This window comes from Amblyraja radiata, chromosome 26 (assembly GCF_010909765.2).
Source record: "Amblyraja radiata isolate CabotCenter1 chromosome 26, sAmbRad1.1.pri, whole genome shotgun sequence".
NCBI lineage: Eukaryota > Metazoa > Chordata > Chondrichthyes > Rajiformes > Rajidae > Amblyraja > Amblyraja radiata.
The window spans coordinates 25,487,258-25,508,535 of record NC_045981.1 but is presented as its reverse complement, the minus strand read 5'-3'; the positions used below and the strand labels follow the sequence as shown (position 1 = coordinate 25,508,535).

Below are 21,278 nucleotides of genomic sequence, written 5' to 3'. Positions count from 1 at the left end.
CCTATTTTGATTTGTCCTGCCAAGATGTAGCACCTCACACTTATCAGCATTAAACTCCATCTGCATCGGCAGTCACACCGTAACACATAATAGATTATAACAGTATAACACACTATAACACACGTTCAACAAACTATAATACACCGCTCTTCCGGCAAGCTCGCCACATTTCCGGCAAAGTCGCCACACTTCCGGCAAGGTAGCCACACTTCCGGCAAGGTCGCCACACATCAGGCAAGGCATGCAACACTTCCGGCAAGGTCGCCAAACTTCCGGCAAGGTCGCTGTACATCGGGCAGGTTCGCCGCACTTCCGGCAATGTCGCCATACTTCCGGCAAGGTCGCGATACTTCCGGCGGTAGCCATGCATCCGGCAAGGTCGCCTTACTTCAGAAAGGGCGCCACACTTCCGGCAAGGGCGCCACACCTCCGGCAAAGTCTCCACACCGGCAAGGTCGCCATTCTTCCGGCAAGGTCGCCACACTTCCGTCAAGGTCGCCACACTTCCGGCAAGGTCGCCGCACATGCGGCAAGTTCACCGCACTTCCGGCAAGGTTGCCATACTTCCGGCAATGTAGCCATACTTCCGGCAAGGTCGCCATACTTCCGGCAAGGTCGCCATGCTTTGTTGACATCCTTCCTATAATTAGGTGACCAAAATTGTACATCATACTCCAGAATTGGCCTCACCAATGCCTTGTACAATTTTAACATTACATCCCAACTTCTATACTCAATGCTCTGATTTATAAAGGCCAAAAGCTTTCTTTACCACCCTATCTACATGAGATTCCACTTTCAGGGAACTGTGCACAGTTATTCCCAGATCCCTCTGTTCACCTGCATTCTTCAATTCCCTACCATTTACCGTGTACGTCCTATTTTGATTTGTCCTGCCAAGATGTAGCAGTTATATAGCACTTATCGGCATTAAACTTCATCTGCCATCTTTCAGCCCACTCTTCCAACTGGCATAAATCACTGTAGACTTTGAAAATCTACTTCATTATCCACAACCCCACCTATCTTAGTATCATCTGCATACTTAGCAGTTATATTATATACATTGTATTGTTATTTAACAAATACATTATATTGTTTTATAATGTTAAACTGTTAGTATTTAGTTATTATCGCGTGCACTATCGTGTGATTTCCTGTTATATTATTAAATTGTTTTAGTATATTATAGTTTTATTGTGCTAGATGTTAGAATGTATTATAGTGTTTTGTGTTATTGTTTTAATGTATTATAGAATTATAGTGTATTACACTGAGATTGTAATATGTGTTGTAGTGTGTTATTGATTGCTATAGTCTGCTAAAGCGAGATAGTGTATAATGTGTTATTGGGTGTTGCAGTGTAGTGTGTTTATGTTGGTGTATTATAATGTATTATAGTATAATGTGTGATAATGTATTGTAATGTGCTATTGGGCTTTCATAGTGTATTTAGATGTCATGTTATATATGTAACATGTGTGTATTATACTGTGATAAAATGTGTTATTATGTGATGATGTTTTATATAGTTTATGCGTTATGGTGTGTTGTGTATTATTTAGTGTTAAATGTGTTATAGTGTTATAGTGTTATAATGCATCATGCACTATGCATTATAGTACTATAAACTGTAGCATTAACTATTAGTTTGTAATATGGTTTATAAACCTATAGTGTTACTGCAGTAGTGTGATGTTTGTTATAGTGTTATAATGCATTATACTTCATTATAATTACAGTGATACTGTGATATTTACAGTATTACAGTAGCGCTATAGTTATATTGTAATATATTGCTCATAGCACTATAACCTACTATATATATACATAATATACTATAAGAATATTATTTAGAACCATACAGAAAATTGTCACCTAATATACAATTACAATCTATTAAAAAAAGACAATAATACACTATAATACATAATAGACTATGTATAACATAATATCACACTTTCAACACTCGCAGCATAACGCACATAAAACAATATAGTCTAATACACAAACGCATCAATATAACATGATTAAATCTCATTATGAATTTATAGGCCAAATGGAAGGTAGTGTTTAATTCCCGAAAAACGTTTATATGTAAAAATTAACGGCTTTGTCCAGTACGTGAGCCCGTTGTCGACGTTGACGGTTTTAGAAGAGGATTTTTATTTTAATCCTGCTATTATATTATCCAGCGACCATACTTAAAAACTTGATAAAACTATATAAACTATCATCTACACTATAACACTATATATACACCATAACACACCTAGCGCCCGCCGGGGGCTCCAAAATCAAGACCCGGGACAGGGGCCTACATCGCCCGGCGTGGCTTTGAGTGACCGCGGACTTGCTAACGCCCGCCGGGGGCTTTGACCTCGACTTCGGGAGGGGGGTGGAGAGCAGGGGAGAGACAAGTTTTGCCTTCCATCACAGTGAGGAGGAGACTCACTGTGATGGATGTTTATGTGAATTGAATTGTGTTGGTGTGTGTCTTGGTTCTTTTTTTTGTATGGCTGCAGAAACCAAATTTCGTTTGAACCTCATGTGAGGTTCAAATGATAAATAAAAGGTATTGTATTGTATTGTATTGTATAATACACGAAGCACACATTTTAACTATATCACATAATTCAGTCTAACAATAATACACAATAATACATCATCAAACTATACACACTATCACGCAGACATACACTATAACTCTGCACCACTACTATAACTAATGCACCCACATAACTATCATTTAAATTTACATTATACTACAATAGTGTTACATTACAATGCAATGCAATGCAATACAATGCAATAAATATCGCTAGATCGATAGAGAGATATGGTTGGCGATAAAGATGTATGGTTACAGTGGTAGTACAATAAAATTGGAAGAAAGAGAAAGTGTAATATTTTATATTGTGTTATAGTGGGTTAGGGTGATTTGCGTATATAGCGTATAAGGGTGATAAAATGTGTTATATTGCGTTATTTTAATTCATAATGCACTATACATAATACATAATACACTAATACACTATAATACACTAAACCTAGTGGCGGCGCGGCTCTGGCTGCAGCGGCTCTCCGGCAGTCCTGTTTGTTTTGTGTTTTTTTGTGTTGTTTATTTTCGTTTTGGTTAGTCTAGTTTTGGTTTTTAGTTTCTGTTTTGGGGGGGGAGGGGGTTGAAACGGGGCTTGCTGTCTCTCCCTGCGGGGGAATGCGACTTTTTGTCGTATTCCCCTTCTCTGCCTCCGTCTGCGCTGATGCCTAATGGCGGAGCTGGCGACCTCGAGGCTCAGGAGGCAGAGCCCGCTAGGACTCGCACTGGGCTCGCTCCCGTGAGGACGGCCCGGCTCGGGGCTGGAACAGTGCTTTCGTGAGGGACTGGCCGGCCCGAGGAAGGAACGGTGCTCCCGTCGGAGTGCCCGAGCTCGGGGAGGTGCGGCGCTCCCAGCCCGAGGGAGGAGCGGCGCCCAGTCGGGGCGGCCCAGCCCGAGGGAGGAGAGGCGCCCGGTCGGGGCGGCCCAGCCCGAGGGAGGAGCGGCGCCCGGTCGGGGCGGCCCAGCCCGAGGGAGGAGCGGCGCCCGGTCAGGGCGGCCCAGCCCGAGGGAGGAGCGGCGCCCAGTCGGGGCGGCCCAGCCCGAGGGAGGAGCGGCGAAGGGCGGGGCGGAAAAGCCGAGGGAGGAGAGGCGGAAAGGGCGGGGCGGCCAGAGGGAGGAGCGGCGCCGGTCGGGGCGGCCCAGCCCGAGGGAGGAGCGGCGCCCGGTCGGGGCGGCCCATCCCGAGGGGGAAGCGGTGCCCAGTCGGGGCGGCCCAGCCCGAGGGAGGAGCGGCGCCCGGTCGGGGCGGCCCAGCCCGAGGGAGGAGCGGCGCCCGGTCGGGGCGGCCCAGCCCGAGGGAGGAGCGGTGCCCAGTCGGGGCGGCCTGGCGCGAGGCTGAGATGGTAACGGTACTCACGTAAGGGCGATCCGTCTCGGGGCTGGAACGGTGCTCCGGTGGCTTGGACGGTGTTCTGGCGGTGGTGGCCTGAGTCCGGGGTTCGGCCGCGGGCCAGCGGCTGTGTCAGCAGGACTGGTGGGCGGCAGCTTCGACCACCCCGGGCCGCGGTGTTTGAGCCGCGGGACAGTTTTTAACATCGACCGGGGGGTATCGCCTCAGCGCAGAGGGAGAAGAGGAGGGAAGAGACTGGAGACCTAAGACTTTTGCCTCCATCACAGTGAGGAGATGTTGGGTGGACTCACTGTGGTGGATGTTAATATGTGTTTATTGTTGTTTTTTATTGTATTGTATTGTATGTATGACTGCTTCAATTTCGTTCAGACTTCGGTCTGAATGACAATAAAGGTTATCTTATCTTATCTTATCTTATGCTATATATACACTTTAACACGGCATAATACATGAAGCATTATCACTCTTGGACACTATCACTATATCACATAATACAGTCTAACAATAATACACATCCTAAAACTATACCCAGTATAACACGCATAAATACACTATAACGCACTACTACAATAGTATTATATTACAACGCAACAAATATGATTGTGCTATACCGATAGGTATGGTTGGAGAGAAATCTATAGAGAATAAGGTTTCAGTGGTAGCACAATAAATTACAGTGTGAACGAACGAGTTAAAGTGTATCATATTGTTGGGTGATTATTCGTGTGTAGCGTATAAGGATCATAAAATGCGTTATTTTGATTTATATTGCAGTGATCGCGTTATAGCGTTATAATGTGGTGTTATGAGGTATGTCTTGTGTTGTAGTACATATATCTTAGTGTTCAAGTGTTATAATAAATTATTGTGTATTATAACGTGTTATAATATTCTAGTGTCATTATTTGGTACAGAGTATTATAACGTGGTGTACTTTTGTGTATTATAGTGTTATATTGTGCTAGAGCGTTATGCTATGTTATATCGTATTTTATTGTGTGCGTAAAAATATTAACGTGATTATAATATCATGTAGTCGTAATAATTGTTATAGTCAAATTGCGAGTATAATAATGTTGTCTAGTGTGCGGTGGTGTGTTTAGTGTATTGTTTTATAATGTTAAAATTAATATATAGTTACTATCGCATGTACTATCATGTCTTTCCTGTGTTATATTATTAGTGTTTTAATGTATTATTGTGCTAGACTTTTAGAATGTATCATAGTTTTGTGTTATAGTGTATTGTATTATTGTATTATACTGTTATAGTGTATTACACTGATTATAATATCGTGTTGTAGGGTGTGCTGGTGTATTTAGTGTATTGTTTTATAATGTTAAACTGTTAGTATATAGTTATTATCGCGTGTACTGTCGTGTTTTAGTATTATAGTGTTATATTGTGCTAGACGTTAGAATGTATTATAGTTTTGTGTTATAGTGTATTATTGTTTTAGTGCTATACTGAGTTTATAATATAATGTGTTGTAGTGTGTTATTAAGTGCTATACTGCTAAAGCGAGATAGTGTATAATGTGTATAGTGTGTTATTGGTTGTTGCAGTTATAATCCATTATAAACTATAGTATTATAAACAGTAATAAACTAGCATTAACTATTAGCATTAACTATTAGTTTGTTATATGGTTTATAATCCTATAGTGTTACTGCAGTGGTGTAGTATTGCATTGTGATGTAGTGTGATGTTTGTTATAGTGTATTATGTATTATACTTCATTATAGTTACAGTGTGATACTGATAATTAGTATTACAGCAGCGCAATTATAGTTATATTGTAATATATTGCTTATAGCATTTTAACCATTTATATATATATATATACATAAAATATTAGAAAAATACTATTTAGAACCATACAGTAAATGGTCATTCACTATTAAAACAGACTATAATACACTATAACACCAGTCACATTACAGTAACGCTATAATACATAATAGATGTATTATATAACACAGTAACGCTTTAATACACAACAGTATAACACACTATAACACACTTTCAACACTATAATACACTCACCCCATAACGCTCAAAACAATACTACACACTAATATAGTCTAGTACACAAACGCACACTTTATAACATACTATACAAAAAGATATATTCCATAACACGTGATAACACATTCTAATACACTTACAAACTACAATACACTTTAATATAATATCACCTATTTACACTATCATGTAATATACCATGATACACTATAAAACTATACATAAACTATAACACATCACAGTACACGAAGCAATTTAACGCTATTATCAGTCTATATAATAATACATAACACGCATATACATAATGAACTAGATCGATAGAGAGATAGATGTGGTTGCAGATGGAGAGTCTCTAGATAGATATCCTATAATAAACCGTAATACACAATTACATAAAATCCTTTAACATTATTATATACATTATAATTATACATTATAATACTTAATACACACTAGTAATTTTTCAGAATAACATTTTATAATATTAAACTAACACTATACAACTATAGTACTATTTAACACTTAATACACAATAACACGCTATAACACACTAACACATAATACACGACAATACAACAATAAAAACACTATATCACTAAAATAGTATCTCACTGTAACACACTATAATAAAGTATAACACTATCACTAACACTATATAGTGTTATACTAATTCCTAGTGTTTCATTGTGATATAGTTATAACAGATTTTAGTGTGTTATCGTATTGTAATGTTAATATTATTTTATGATGTATATCGTTTTATAGTACATTATAGTATAATGTTAGTGTATATTACACAATATTAGTGTGTTATAGTTTTAGTGCTTTATGGTGTGTGTATTATTTTGTGTTATAATGTTATAATGAATTATGAACAGTGAAATAAACTAGTAAGATTAAACGAGAACTTACCAGTTTGAAGTTTGATCTGTATTTTATGAGGAGTTACGATGAGGGATTACGTGAAGAACCCGCTCAGTGCGCAGGCGCGGCTTACTTCCAAGCAGCGGTGTGGAATCACAGATAGACACAGTTATTTTGAAGTAAACATAGTAAAGATAAGGAGACATCAATTTATTAGTTTGATCCATATAATGAGGGTGGGAGCGGAGGGCACGTAATCCCTCATCGTAACTCCTCATAAAATACAGATCAAACTTCAAACTGGTAAGTTCTCGTTTAATCTTACTATTTTACTTCGGAGTCACGTGAGTGACTACGTGAAGATTTCAAAGCTCTGTGATTTCAAACCGTGTAACAGTTTCATTTCACTCACTGCCGAAGTTCTTGAGGGAGGAAGTGTTATCGTAATGAACCAATGAGTCTATTTGTAGAAAAACACAATGGTATTTTTTAAACAATAACAACAAAGAATTAAGTTGCTCCCCTGGGCTTAAATTAAATATTTGCAGTTCGTAAATCTTTACTGCAAATAAACCAGGTTTTGCCAACGGCTTATTATAAAATTTCTGAACGGTCTTTTCCCTTCCCACCATCCTGCTGTAGCCAGGATGTGGTGTATAGGCATGTCCATTCTTTAGCCGTCGACATGGATGCTGCCCTGGTGGAATAAAATTTGTACATGTTAGTGTTTATCCCAGCAGTTTCTAGCACCTGCTTGAGCCATCTCGCAATGGTTTGGCTCCTACTCCACCATAAGGTTTTTGTGACTGACCCACAAGGCTTTTCATCTCCCTCGAATATTCTGGTTGTGTCTATGTAGGATAGTAGGTAGGTCATGGCACATAACCGTGGTTCTGGTGGGTAAGCCACGACTGGATTAGGTGTTCCTGGTCTGCTCTGTTTGACCAGTCGCTGGATAACGACAGATCTGGTCTGGAGCTGTGATCATGTTGTCCAGTCGCAATAGGTGTAGTGACTGGACCCTCTGAGCGGATACAAGTGCCATCAACCTAAGCGTCTTTAGTGTAGCTTGCTCGAGGCCGGGGGATCTGGCTGGTGGCCATTCCCTGAGATATGTCAGGACCACACTGATATCTCAAATATGGGTATACCTGGGCTTAGGGCTTGATATTGTAAATGCCCTTCATCAGTTTTACCACCAGTGGATGGGATCCCATCGCCTGTTGTCCTGCCGCTGGTTTGAGATAAGCAGAAAGAGCACTCTGCGCTGTGTTGATGGCAATGTAACTGATCCCTACATCGTGGTGTAGATGGCCAGGAACTCCAGTATGTTGGTGGCTGTAGCTGTTGCGTATGTAGTCCATGTTTCCTGGCAGTACTTCCCCTTTTTTGATGCTGGTTAAGTACTGCCTCTTGGTGGATGTTCGAAGGGATGCCGACATGGTGGTGATGGTTTGTTTGGACAATCCCAGTTCCAGGTAAGGTCTGTTCAAACTTGCAACCCTGGCGTTTAATTTTCTCATGGCATGGGTGTTTAGCTTACCTGGTAGGTAAGTAGCTGATAGCCAAATATGTCTTTCGACATACCATTGCCAAATCATGTTGACCAATTTGTCGCATGATAATGATTTTATGCCACCCATATGGTTAATATAAGCCATCACCGTAGTATTTATCAATTTGTAACCGAACATGCAAGTGCTGCATATTAGATACATATGCTTTTAAACCATAAAAGGCGCCCAACATCTCTAGATAGTTAATGCCCAGTGTAAGTAGTAATGATGACTCTAGTTTAGTCCATCTACCACTTGTGCTGGATATGGAGTTAGTCGCTCCCCAGCCTTGAGCACTGGCATCTGTTTGAATAACTAATGTATGGTTAGTGATAAAGATAGGGCTGAAACTATGCCAAACGTTTTCTGCCCACCACTGTAGCTCTGATATTGCTTCAGTGGGTAAGTTCATGACACGATCATAGTGACCTGTATGTCGTTTTATTGCCCGTACCTTTGCTCTCTGTAAAATTTTTGATAGTGCAAAGGTCCGAATTGTGTAGCCGGAAATGCTGCTACCATTTCCCCAATTACTCTTGCTACTTGTCGAATAGTTGGTCGCTCGTTGACCATTAATTTGTTGCATGATTGTGCTAATTCAACCATTTTTGCCTTTGGCAAGGTAACAGTCATATGGACTGAGTTAATTGTGAAGCCCAGGTAGTCCATGATAGTGGATGGCTTCAACTTAGATTTATCTGGATGTAGGACGAACCCCAGAGTTTCGAGGAGCTGTTTTGTAGCTGATACTGCTGCCACAGCCAATTCCATCGTTTTCCCTACTATGAGAATATCCTCCAGATATGCCATGACAATATGTTTTCTTAGTATTGCCATGGCTGGGTTCAATATTTTGGTGAATAATCTTGGGCTGAAGTTCGCCCATAGGGCAATGCTTTGTACCATCCAGATAAATGTTAGGTATCTGCGATGATCCTTGTATATGGGTACTAGATAGTAAGCATCTTTAAGATAAATGCTTGCCATGAAGTGTCCTTTGGAATTCAGTTGTTTGGCAGTAACATATGTCTCCATTTTGAAATGTATATACTTAACAAATTTGTTTAGTGATGTTAAGTCAATGATGATGCGACAGACACCATCTTTTTTGGTTTTAGTGAATATATTCGATACAATTTCCAAAGGTTCATGTTTGGTCTTTTCGATGACCCCCTTTGTGATAAGTCTCACCAGTTCAGCTTGTCCCTCACGTTTCTCTTTGACGGAGGGAGAAATACCCTTTGGGGCCATTGTTGAACTGGCGGCGTTTTTTCGGACATGAATTGTATTTTATATCCTGTAATGTTGTTGAGTATATACTTGTCACTCGTGACCATACCCCATGCTTCTTTAAACAAGTGTAATCTCCCCCCTGTTAATAAAGCACCCTTATTCTCTATATGCTGGTAGGGACCAGACCCACCTACCTCCATGGTTATTGGCGATTCTGTTTCTTCATTTTCCTGAAGATTTTGTTCTGACGTGCTGGCGATGTTGGGGGGAGGCGCATTTTCCAGAGGGTCCGCTGCGGGCCCTGATCTGAAAGATCTTTGGGGATAATGTGCGGACCCCAAGCGTTCACCAGTCCCATATTGCGGACGTCGACTGGTGGATGCCGTGGGGTGCTGCCACTTGGGTATCGGAGGTCTTGGTTTGCTCGTCCCGGGGCCTGCCCTCATTAGGCCGAAGGTTTTTGATGCTTCCTGCATCTCCTTCAGTTTTTATTGAAATCTTTCCCAAATGGCAGCGCGTCCGTCTCCGCAGCTGGGGCTTTACACAAGCCAGCAAATTTGGGATTGAGGGCAGGTCTTATGTTTCCCTCCGGAGATTGTTGATCTCAAATTGTGTGGTACACATTAATGCCAGCACATCCTGCTGGCAGGTATCCATCTCCGTGGTCTCCACGGAACGAGCAAAGGCTGTGATGGCTGACGTCAGGAGCCTTAGGATCCGCTGTAGCTTGAGTTCTTGGGTCTGGATGTGTGACCCACATGCCCCCAGATTTGGCTGTTGACACTTTTTACTTTGAGGGCCTCACCGTTTTCTGGTGCTGTGTTGTTTCAGCACCTCAGCGAGCACCTTTTCCAGTAATGGTTGATGCTGGCCGCCATTCTTGGTTCCAGCGGTGCTCCAGCCCGTGGGGTTGCTACAAGCGGTCCATCACACCCAACAGCTCTTCATGTTCCTGCACCCCTGGCATACTCCCGAATTCGTCCGCCTGCCCCTGTTCCAGACCAGCCCAGCCCTGGTCACCAATGCTAGCCTCCAGTAATGAGGGAGCAAAGGGCAGTGCATGAGGCACTGTGGAGGGGGTGCCTGACCTCCCTTCGCGAGAGCGCTCTTTCTGCGCATCTCGCTGGAGCTGCTCCAATTGCTGTTGGATGCAGCTCAGGCGGCTGTCTCTCCTCCATTTAGGTGGAGACATGTCCCCGTCCGACGAATCGGACGCCACCGGCCGGATGCCTGTTCGGATGGCTAGACATCCAGCCCGCAGTTCAGGCACTAGCGGGACTGGGCTCGGCGCGGTGATGGGGATAGCGGGGCGCCCGGTAATTGTTCCTACCGCCTGTTGCTGCCCCCCCCTGCAATGGAACGCTCCTCCGCTGGAGTCGAGCGGGGGACAGGTTCTTCTGGAGCTTTTGCCTTGTAGATGCGAGAGCGCCCCTCAAGCAGCGCGTCTCGCAGGCATCTGCTCCGTGAGCCGCTCCAGCGGCTCAGGCGGCTCTCTCTCCCCCCGTGCGGGTGGAGAGACGTCCCGTCCGACATTGGGAACACCTGCCGGATGCCTCTCCTGCCCCCCCCTGCTCACCTGACGGTCCGGTTCATCCTGTAACGAGAGTGCCTAGCTCCCGTTGCAAGCCGCTGTTGCACTGCTGGCGTAATGCCGCGCCTGCGCACTGAGCGGGTTCTTCACGTAGTCACTCACGTGACTCCGAAGTAAAATAGCATTAACTAAGGTCCTATCGTGTTACTGCAGTGGTGTAGTATTGTAGAGTTATAGTTTATATGTTTATATGTTACAGATGTTATAGTTATGTGTTATATTTCATTATAGTTACAGACTGTGATATTTACAGTATTACAGCAGCGCTATTATAGTTATATTGTAATATATTGCATTATAACCTACTATATATGTATACATAAAATACTATAAAAATACTATTTAGAACCAGCCAGTAAATTGTCACATTCTAATATACTATTACAATTTATTAAAACAAGCTAAAAGACACTATAATACTATAACGTTATCACATCACAATCACACCGTATCACATAATAGATTATAACAGTAGAACACACTATAACACACGTTCAACAAACTATAATACACCGCTCTTCCGGCAAGCTCGCCACATTTCGGCAAAGTCGCCACACTTTCGGCAAGGTAGCCACACTTCCGGCAAGGTCGCCACACATCAGGCAAGGCATGCAACACTTCCGGCAAGGTCGCCAAACTTCCGGCAAGGTCGCTGTACATCGGGCAGGTTCGCCGCACTTCCGGCAAGGTCGCCATACTTCCGTCAAGGTCGCGATACTTCCGGCAAGGTAGCCATGCTTCCGGCAAGGTCGCCTTACTTCAGAAAGTGCGCCACACTTCCGACAAGGGCGCCACACCTCCGGCAAAGTCTCCACACCGGCAAGGTCGCCATTCTTCCGGCAAGGTCGCCACACTTCCATCAAGGTCGCGATACTTCCGGCAAGGTCGCGATACTTCCGGCAAGGTAGCCATGCTTCCGGCAAGGTCGCCTTACTTCAGAAAGTGCGCCACACTTCCGGCAAGGTCACCATACTTCCGGCAAGGTCGCCATGCTTCCGTCAAGGTCGCCTCACTTCCGTAAAGGGCGCCACGGTTCCGGCAAGGGCTCCACATTTCAGGCATAGTCTCCATACTTCCGGCAAGGTCGCCATACTTCCGGCAAGGTCGCCAAACTTCATGCAAGGCATGCAACACTTCCGGCAAGGTGGCTACACATCTGGCAAGGTCACCACACTTCCGGCAAGCTCGCCACACTTCCGGCAAAGTCTCCACACTTCCGTCAAGGTAGCCACACGTCCGGCAAGGTCGCCACACATCAGTAAAGGCATGCAACACTTCTGGCAAGATCGCCACACTCCCGGCAAGGTCGCCGCTCATCCGGCAAGTAGGCCGCACTTCCGGAAAGGTCGCCACACTTCCGGCGAGGTCACCATACTTCCGGCAAGCTCGCCACACTTCCGGCAAAGTCTCCACACTTCCGGCAAGGTCGCCACAAGTCTGGCAAGGTCGCCACACTCCCGGCAAGGTTGCCGCACATGCGGCAAGTTCACCGCACTTCCGGCAAGGTTGCCATACTTCCGGCAATGTCGCTATACTTCCGGCAAGGTCGCCATACTTCCGGCAAGGTCACCATGCTTCCGTCAAGGTCGCCTCACTTCCGTAAAGGGCGCCACGCTTCCGGCAAGGGCTCCACATTTCAGGCATAATCTCCATACTTCCGGCAAGGTCGCCATACGTCCGGCAATGTCGCCAAACTTCATGCAAGGCATGCAACACTTCCGGCAAGGTGGCTACACATCTGGCAAGGTCACCACACTTCCGGCAAGCTCGCCACACTTCCGGAAAAGTCTCCACACTTCCGTCAAGGTAGCCACACGTCCGGCAAGGTCGTCACACATCAGTAAAGGCATGCAACACTTCTGGCAAGATCGCCACACTCCCGGCAAGGTCGCCGCTCATCCGGCAAGTACGCCGCACTTCCGGCAAGGTCGCCATACTTCAGGCAATGTCGCCATACTTCCGGCAAGGTCGCCATACTTCCGGCAACGTCGCCAAACCTCCGGCAAGGTCGCCTCACTGCCGGAAAGGCTTCCAACACTTCCGGCAAGGTCGCCGCACATCCGGCAAGGTCTCCATACTTAAGGCAAGGTCGCCACACTTCCGGCAAGGTCGCCGCACATCCGGCAACGTAGCCACACTTCCGGCAAGGTTGCCACACATCTGGCAAGGCATGCAACACTTCCATCGCCACACTTCCGGCAAGGTCACCACACATCCGGCAAGTTCGCCGCACTTCCGGCAAGGTCGCCATACATCCGGCAATGTCGCCATGCTTCCGGCAAGGTCGCCATACTTCCGGCAAGGTCGCGATACTTTCGGCAAGGTCACCATGCTTACTGCAAGGTCGCCTCTCTTCTGGCAAATTCGCCGCACTTCCGGCAAGGTCGCCTTACTTCCCGCAATGTCGCCATACTCCCGGCAAGGCATGAAAAACTTCCGGCAAGGTCGCCACACTTCCGGCAAGGTCACCACACTTCCGGCAACGTCGCCGCGCATGCGGGAAGGTCTCCACACTTCTGGCAAGGTCGCCGCACATCCGGCAAGGTCTCCATACTTCCGGCAACGACGCTGCACTTCTGGCAAGGTCGCCACACATCAGGCAAGGCATGCAACACTTCCGGCAAGTTCGCCACACTTCCGGCAAGGTCGCCGCACGTCCGGCAAGGTCGCCTTATTTCCCGCAAGGTCGCCATAAATCCGGAAAGGTCTCCATACTTCCGGCAAGGTCGCGCTACTTCCGGCAAGGTTGCCATGCATCCGGCAAGGTCGCCTCACTTCCGGAAAGGGTGCCACACTTCCGGCAAGGTCGCCACTCATCATGCAAGGCATGCAACACTTCCGGAAAGGGTGCAACACTTCCGGTAAGGTCGCCACACTTCCGGCAAGGTCACCACACTTCCGGAAAGGTCGCCACACATCCGGCAAGGTCTCCACACTTCCAGCAAGATCGCACTTCCGGCAAGGTCGCTACACTTCCGGCATGGTCGCCGCACATCCGGCAAGGTCGCCACACTTCCGGCAAGGTCGCTACACATCAGGCAAGGCATGCAACACTTCTGGCACGGTCGCCATGCTTCCGTCAAGGTTGCCTCACTTTGGAAAGGGCGCCACACTCCTGGCAAGGGCACCACACTTCCGGCAAGGTCACCACACATCCGGCAAGCTCGCCACACTTCCGGCAAAGTCCCCACACTTCCGGAAAGGTAGCCACACGTCTGGCAATGTCGCCATACATCAGGCAAGGATTGCAACACTTCCGGAAGGGGCGCCACACTTCCGGCAAAGGCACTACACTTCCGGCAAGGTCGCCACACTTCCGGCTATGTCACCGCACTTCCGGTAAGGGCGCTACACTTCCGGAAAGGGCGCGCTACTTCCGGCAAGGTCGCCATGCATCCGGCAAGGTCGCCTCACTTCCGGAATGCCACACTTCTGGCAATGTCGCCACACTTCCGGCAATGTCACCGCACTTCCGACAAGCACGCCACACTTCCGGCAAAGTCTCCACACTTCCGGCAAGGTAGCCACACTTCCGGCAAGGTCGCCATACATCAGGCAAGGCATGCAACACTTCCGGATGGGGCGCCACACTTCCGGCAAGGGCACTACACTTCCGGCAAGGTTGCCACACTTCCGGCTATGTCACCGCACTTCCGGTAAGGGCACTACACTTCCGGCAAGGGCGCCACACTTCCGGCAAGGTCGCCACATATCAGGCAAGGCATGCAACACTTCCGGCAAGGTCGCCACACTTCCGGCAAGGTCGCCGGACATCCGGCAAGTCCGCCGCACTTCCGGCAAGGTCGCCTAACTTCCCGCCATGTCGCCATACTTCCGGCAAGGTTGCCATACTTCCGGCAAGGTTGCAATACTTCCGGCAAGGTCGCCATGCTTCCGGCAAGGTCGCCTCACTTCGGAAAGGGCGCCACACTTCCGGCAAGGGCGCCACACTTCCGGCAAAGTCTCCAAACATCCGGCAAGGTCATCACACTTCCGGCAAGGTCGCCGCACATTCGGCAAGGTCTACATACTTAAGGCAAGGTCGCCACACTTCCAGCAAGGTCGCCGAACATCCGGCAAGTTCGCGGCACTTCCGGCAAGGTTGCCTTACTTCCCGCAAAGTTTCCACACTTCCGGTAAGGTCGCCACACTTCCGGCAAGGTCGTCGCACATCCGGCAAGGTCTCCATACTTCCGGCAAGGTGGCCGCACTTCCGGCAAGGTCGCCACACTCCCGGCAAGGTCGCCACACTTCCGGCTATGTCACCGCACTTCCGGTAAGGGCGCTACACTTCCGGCAAGGGCGCCACACTTCTGGCAATGTCGCCACACTTCCGGCAATGTCACCGCACTTCCGACAAGCACGCCACACTTCCGGCAAAGTCTCCACACTTCCGGCAAGATAGCCACACTTCCGGCAAGGTCGCCACATATCAGGCAAGGCATGCAACACTTCCGGCAAGGTCGCCACACTTCCGGCAAGGTCGCCGGACATCCGGCAAGTCCGCCGCACTTCCGGCAAGGTCGCCTAACTTCCCGCCATGTCGCCATACATCCGGCAAGGTTGCCATACATCCGGCAAGGTCGTGATACTTCCGGCAAGGTCACCATGCTTCCGGCAAGGTCGCCTCACTTCGGAAAGGGCGCCACACTTCCGGCAAGGGCGCCACACTTCCGGCAAAGTCTCCAAACATCCGGCAAGGTCATCACTTCCGGAAAATGCAACACTTTCGGCAAGGTCGCCACACATCAGGCAAGGCATGCAACACTTCCGGCAAGGTCGCCACACTTCCGGCAAGGTCGCCTCGCTTCCGGTAAGGTCGCCACACTACCGGCCACGTCTCCACACTTTCGGCAAGGTCGCCGCACTTCCGGCAAGATCGCCGCACTTCCGGCACATCCGTATATTGCTACGTATTATGTACATGTATAGTCGTATTAATGTGTGTTCTAGTGTATTATAGCGTGTTATTGTCTATTATGTTACAGTGTGAACGAATGAAGTGAACGAACGTGTATTATATTGTTGTATTGTGTTAGGGTGAATATTCGTGTGTAGCGCATAAGGGTGATAAAATGTATCATATTGCGTTGTAGAGCGTGATTGTGTATTGCAATGTTATAGCGTTATAAAAACATTTTAATACATTATAACATTAGAACACACCATAACACACTTTTAACACACCGTAACGCAATCTAAAACAATATAACACTAGTATACTATATAACATGATTAAATCTCATTGTCATAAATTTATAGGCCAAATTGAAGTTATTTAGTGTTTAATTCCCGTACATTACGTTTAGATGTAAAAATTAACGTGAGATCCGCCCCGTTGTCGGCGTTGACGTTTTTAGACGATTTTTAATTTACTCCTGCTATTAAATTATCCAGCGACCTTTTAAAAACGATAAAACTATAAACTATCATCTACTATCGCTAGCATACCATGATACAATATAACACTATATATACTATATAAATACACTATAACACACCATAATGTGTTATAATGTATTATTGTGTATAAAAGTGTGTTAAACTATTATAACGTGTTAAAGTGTGTTTGTTGTGGTGTATTATAGTTATATTGTGTTATATTGTGCTAGAGCAATATAGTATATTATGTGTTATATTGTATTTTATTGTGTTATAATGTGTGTGTAAAAATATTGTGATTATAATATAATGTTGTGGTAATATTGTCAAATACTGTCAAATTGTGATACTATCAAATTGCGAGAGTATAATAATTACAGCACGGAAACAGGCCATCTCGACCCTTCTAGTCCGTGCCGAACACGTATCCTCCCCGAGTCCCATATACCTGCGCTCAGACCATAACTCTCCATTCTTTTCCCGTCCATATAACTATCCAATTTATTTTTAAATGTTAAAAACTAACCTGCCTCCACCACCTTCACTGGAAGCTCATTCCACACAGCCACCACTCTCTGAGTAAAGAAGTTCCCCTCATGTTACCCCTAAACTTCTGTTCCTTAATTCTCAAGTCATGTCCCCTTGTTTGAATCTTCCCTACTCTCAGTGGGAAAAGCTTTTCCACGTCAACTCTGTCTATCCCTCTCATCATTTAAAAAACCTCTATCAAGTCCCCCCTTAACCTTCTGCGCTCCAAAGAATAAAGCCCTAAAGTTCAACCTTTCTCTGTAACTTAGTTGCTGAAACGCAGGCAAAATTCTAGTAAACCTCCTCTGTACTCTCTCTATTTTGTTGACATCCTTCCTATAATTAGGCGACCAAAATTGTACACCATACTCCAGAATTGGCCTCACCAATGCCTTGTACAATTTTAACATTACATCCCAACTTCTATACTCAATGCTCTGATTTATAAAGGCCAAAAGCTTTCTTTACCACCCTATCTACATGAGATTCCACTTTCAGGGAACTGTGCACAGTTATTCCCAGATCCCTCTGTTCACCTGCATTCTTCAATTCCCTACCATTTACCGTGTACGTCCTATTTTGATTTGTCCTGCCAAGATGTAGCACCTCACACTTATCGGCATTAAACTCCATCTGCCATCTTTCAGCCCACTCTTCCAACTGGCATAAATCACTCTGTAGACTTTGAAAATCTACTTCATTATCCACAACCCCACCTATCTTAGTATCATCTGCATACTTATATATAATATTATATACATTATATTGTTATTTAACAAATACATTATATTGTTTTATAATGTTAAACTGTTAGTATTTAGTTATTATCGCGTGCACTATCGTGTGATTTCCTGTTATATTATTAAATTGTTTTAGTATATTATAGTTTTATTGTGTTATTGGGTGTTGCAGTGTAGTGTGTTTGTGCTGGTGTATTATAATGTATTATAGTATAATGTGTGATAATGTATTGTAATGTGCTTTTGGGCTTTTATAGTGTATTTACATGTCATGTTATATATGTAACGTGTGTATTATACTGTGATAAATGTGTTATTATGTGATGATGTTTTATATAGTTTGTGCGTTATGGTGTGTTGTGTATTATTTTGTGTTAAATGTGTTATAGTGTTATAGTGTTATAATGCATCATGCACTATGCATTATAGTATTATAAACTGTAGCATTAACTATTAGTTTGTAATATGGTTTATAAACCTATAGTGTTACTGCAGTGGTGTAGTATTGTAGTGTGATGTAGTGTGGTGTTTGTTATAGTGTTATAATGCACTTTATAGTATTATAAACTGTACCATTAACTATTAGTTTGTTATATTGTTTATAATCCTATAGTGTTACTGCAGTGGTGTAGTATTGTAGTGTGATGTAGTGTGATGTTTGTTACAGTGTTATAATGTATTATACTTCATTATAATTACAGTGATAGTGATATTTACAGTATTACAGCAGCGCTATAGTTATATTGTAATATATTGCTCATAGCACTATAACCTACTATATATACATAATATACTATAAGAATATTATTTAGAACCATACAGAAAATTGTCACCTAATATACAATTACAATCTATTAAACAAAGACAATAATACACAATAATACAGTATACCATTCACATCAGTAACCCTATAATCCATAATAGACTATGTATAACATAATATCACACTTTCAACACTCGCAGCATAACGCACATAAAACAATATAGTCTAATACACAAACGCATCAATATAACATGATTAAATCTCATCGTCATGAATTTATAGGCCAAATGGAAGGTAGTGTTTAATTCCCGAAAAACGTTTATATGTAAAAATTAACGGCTTTGTCCAGTACGTGAGCCCGTTGTCGACGTTGACGGTTTTAGAAGAGGATTTTTATTTTACTCCTGCTATTAAATTATCCAGCGACCATACTTAAAAACTTGATAAAAGTATATAAACTATCATCTACACTACACCGAAGCACACACTTTAACTATATCATCAAACTATACACACTAACACGCAGAAATACATTATAACTCTACACCACTACTATAACTAATGCACCCACATAACTATCATTTAAATTTACATTATACTACAATAGTTTTACATTACAATGCAATAAATATGATTGAGCTAGATCGATAGAGAGATAGGTATGGTTGGAGATAAAGATGTATGGTTACAGTGGTAGTACAATAAAATTGGAAGAAAGAGAAAGTGTAATATTTTATATTGTGTTATTGTGGGTTAGGGTGATTTGCGTCGTATTAGGGTGATAAAATGTATATTGCGTTATTTTAATTCATAATGCACTATACATAATACACTATAACGCTATATATACACTATAACGGCATAATACATGAAGCATTATCACACTTTAACTATCACTATATCACTATATCACATAACAATAATACACATCCTAAAACTATATTCACAATAACACGCATAAATACACTATAACGCACTACTACAATAGTGTTATATTACCACGCAACAAATATGATTGTGCTATACCGATAGAGAGATAGGTATGGTTGGAGAGAAATCTATAGAGAGTAAGGTTTCAGTGGTAGCTCAATAAATTACAGTGTGAACGAACGAGTTAAAGTGTATCATATTGTTGTATTGTTGGGTGATTATTCGTGGGTAGCGTATAAGGGTCATAAAATGCGTTATTTTGATTTATATTGCTGTGATCGCGTTATAGCGTTATAATGTAGTGTTATGAGGTATGTCTTGTGGTTTAGTATTATATCTTATATCCCTTATATCTTAGTGTTCAAGTGTTATAATAAATTATTGTATTCTAGTGTCATTATTTGGTACAGAGTATTCTAGTGTCATTATATGGTACAGAGTATTATAACGTGGTTTACTTTAGTGTATTATAGTGTTATATTGTGCTAGAGCGTTATGTTATGTTATCGTATTTCATTGTGTGCGTAAAAATATTAACGTGATTATAATATAATGTAGTGGTAATAATTGTTATACTGTCAAATTGCGAGTATAATAATGTTGTCTAGTGTGCGCTGGTGTGTTTAGTGTATTGTTTTATAATGTTAAAATTAGTATATAGTTACTATCGCGTGTACTATCGTGTCTTTCCTGTGTTATATTATTAGTGTTTTAATGTATTATTGTGCTAGACTTTTAGAATGTATTATAGTTTTGTGTTATAGTGTACTGTATTATTGTATTATACTGTTATAGTGTATTACACTGATTATAATATAGTGTTGTAGGGTGTTATTAAGTGCTATAGTCTGCTAAAGCAAGAGTTGTATAGTGTAATTGGGTGTTGGGTGTTGGTGTAGTGTGTTTGTGCGTATTACGTACAGTAAATACAGTATTGTAGTGTCATTATTTAGTACAGTGTTATACAGTGAATAGTTATACTTTCAAATTGCGAGAGTATAATAATGTGGTGTTCTAGTGTGTGCTGGTGTATTTAGTGTATTGTTTTATAATGTTAAACTGTTGGTATATAGTTATTATCGCGTGTACTGTCGTGTTTTAGTGTATTATAGTGTTATATTGTGCTAGACGTTAGAATGTATTATAATACATTCTAACGTCTAGCACAATATAACATGTTATAGTATATTATTGTTTTAGTGCTATACTGAGTTTATAATATAAGGTGTTGTAGTGTGTTATTAAGTGCTATACTGCTTAAAGTGTTATTAAGTGTTATACTGCTAAAGCGAGATAGTGTATAATGTGTATAGTGTGTTATTGGTTGTTGCAGTGTTATAATCCATTATAAGCTATAGTATTATAAACAGTAATAAACCAGCATTAACTATTAGCATTAACTATTAGTTTGTTATATGGTATATAATCCTATAGTGTTACTGCAGTGTATTGTATAGTGTGATGTTTGTTCTAGTGTATTATGTATTATACTTCATTATAGTTACAGTGTGATACTGATAATTAGTATTACAGCAGCGCAATTATAGTTATATTGTAATATATTGCTTATAGCATTTTAACCATTTATATATATATATATACATAAAATACTAGAAAAATACTATTTAGAACCATACAGTAAATGGTCATTCACTATTAAAACAGACTATAATACACTATAATACATTATAACACCAGTCACATCACAGTAACGC

General features: G+C 43.1%; 1 long non-coding RNA gene across 1 annotated transcript; it reads right to left on the bottom strand.

Moving 5' to 3' along the window:
* Positions 1 to 3,003: 3,003 nt before the first annotated feature.
* Positions 3,004 to 21,278, bottom strand: LOC116987776. Its single transcript, XR_004415787.1, has 3 exons — positions 21,227 to 21,278; positions 19,181 to 19,185; positions 3,004 to 3,044 (listed from the first exon to the last, which is right to left on the bottom strand). It is a non-coding gene; the product is annotated as an uncharacterized LOC116987776 (long non-coding RNA).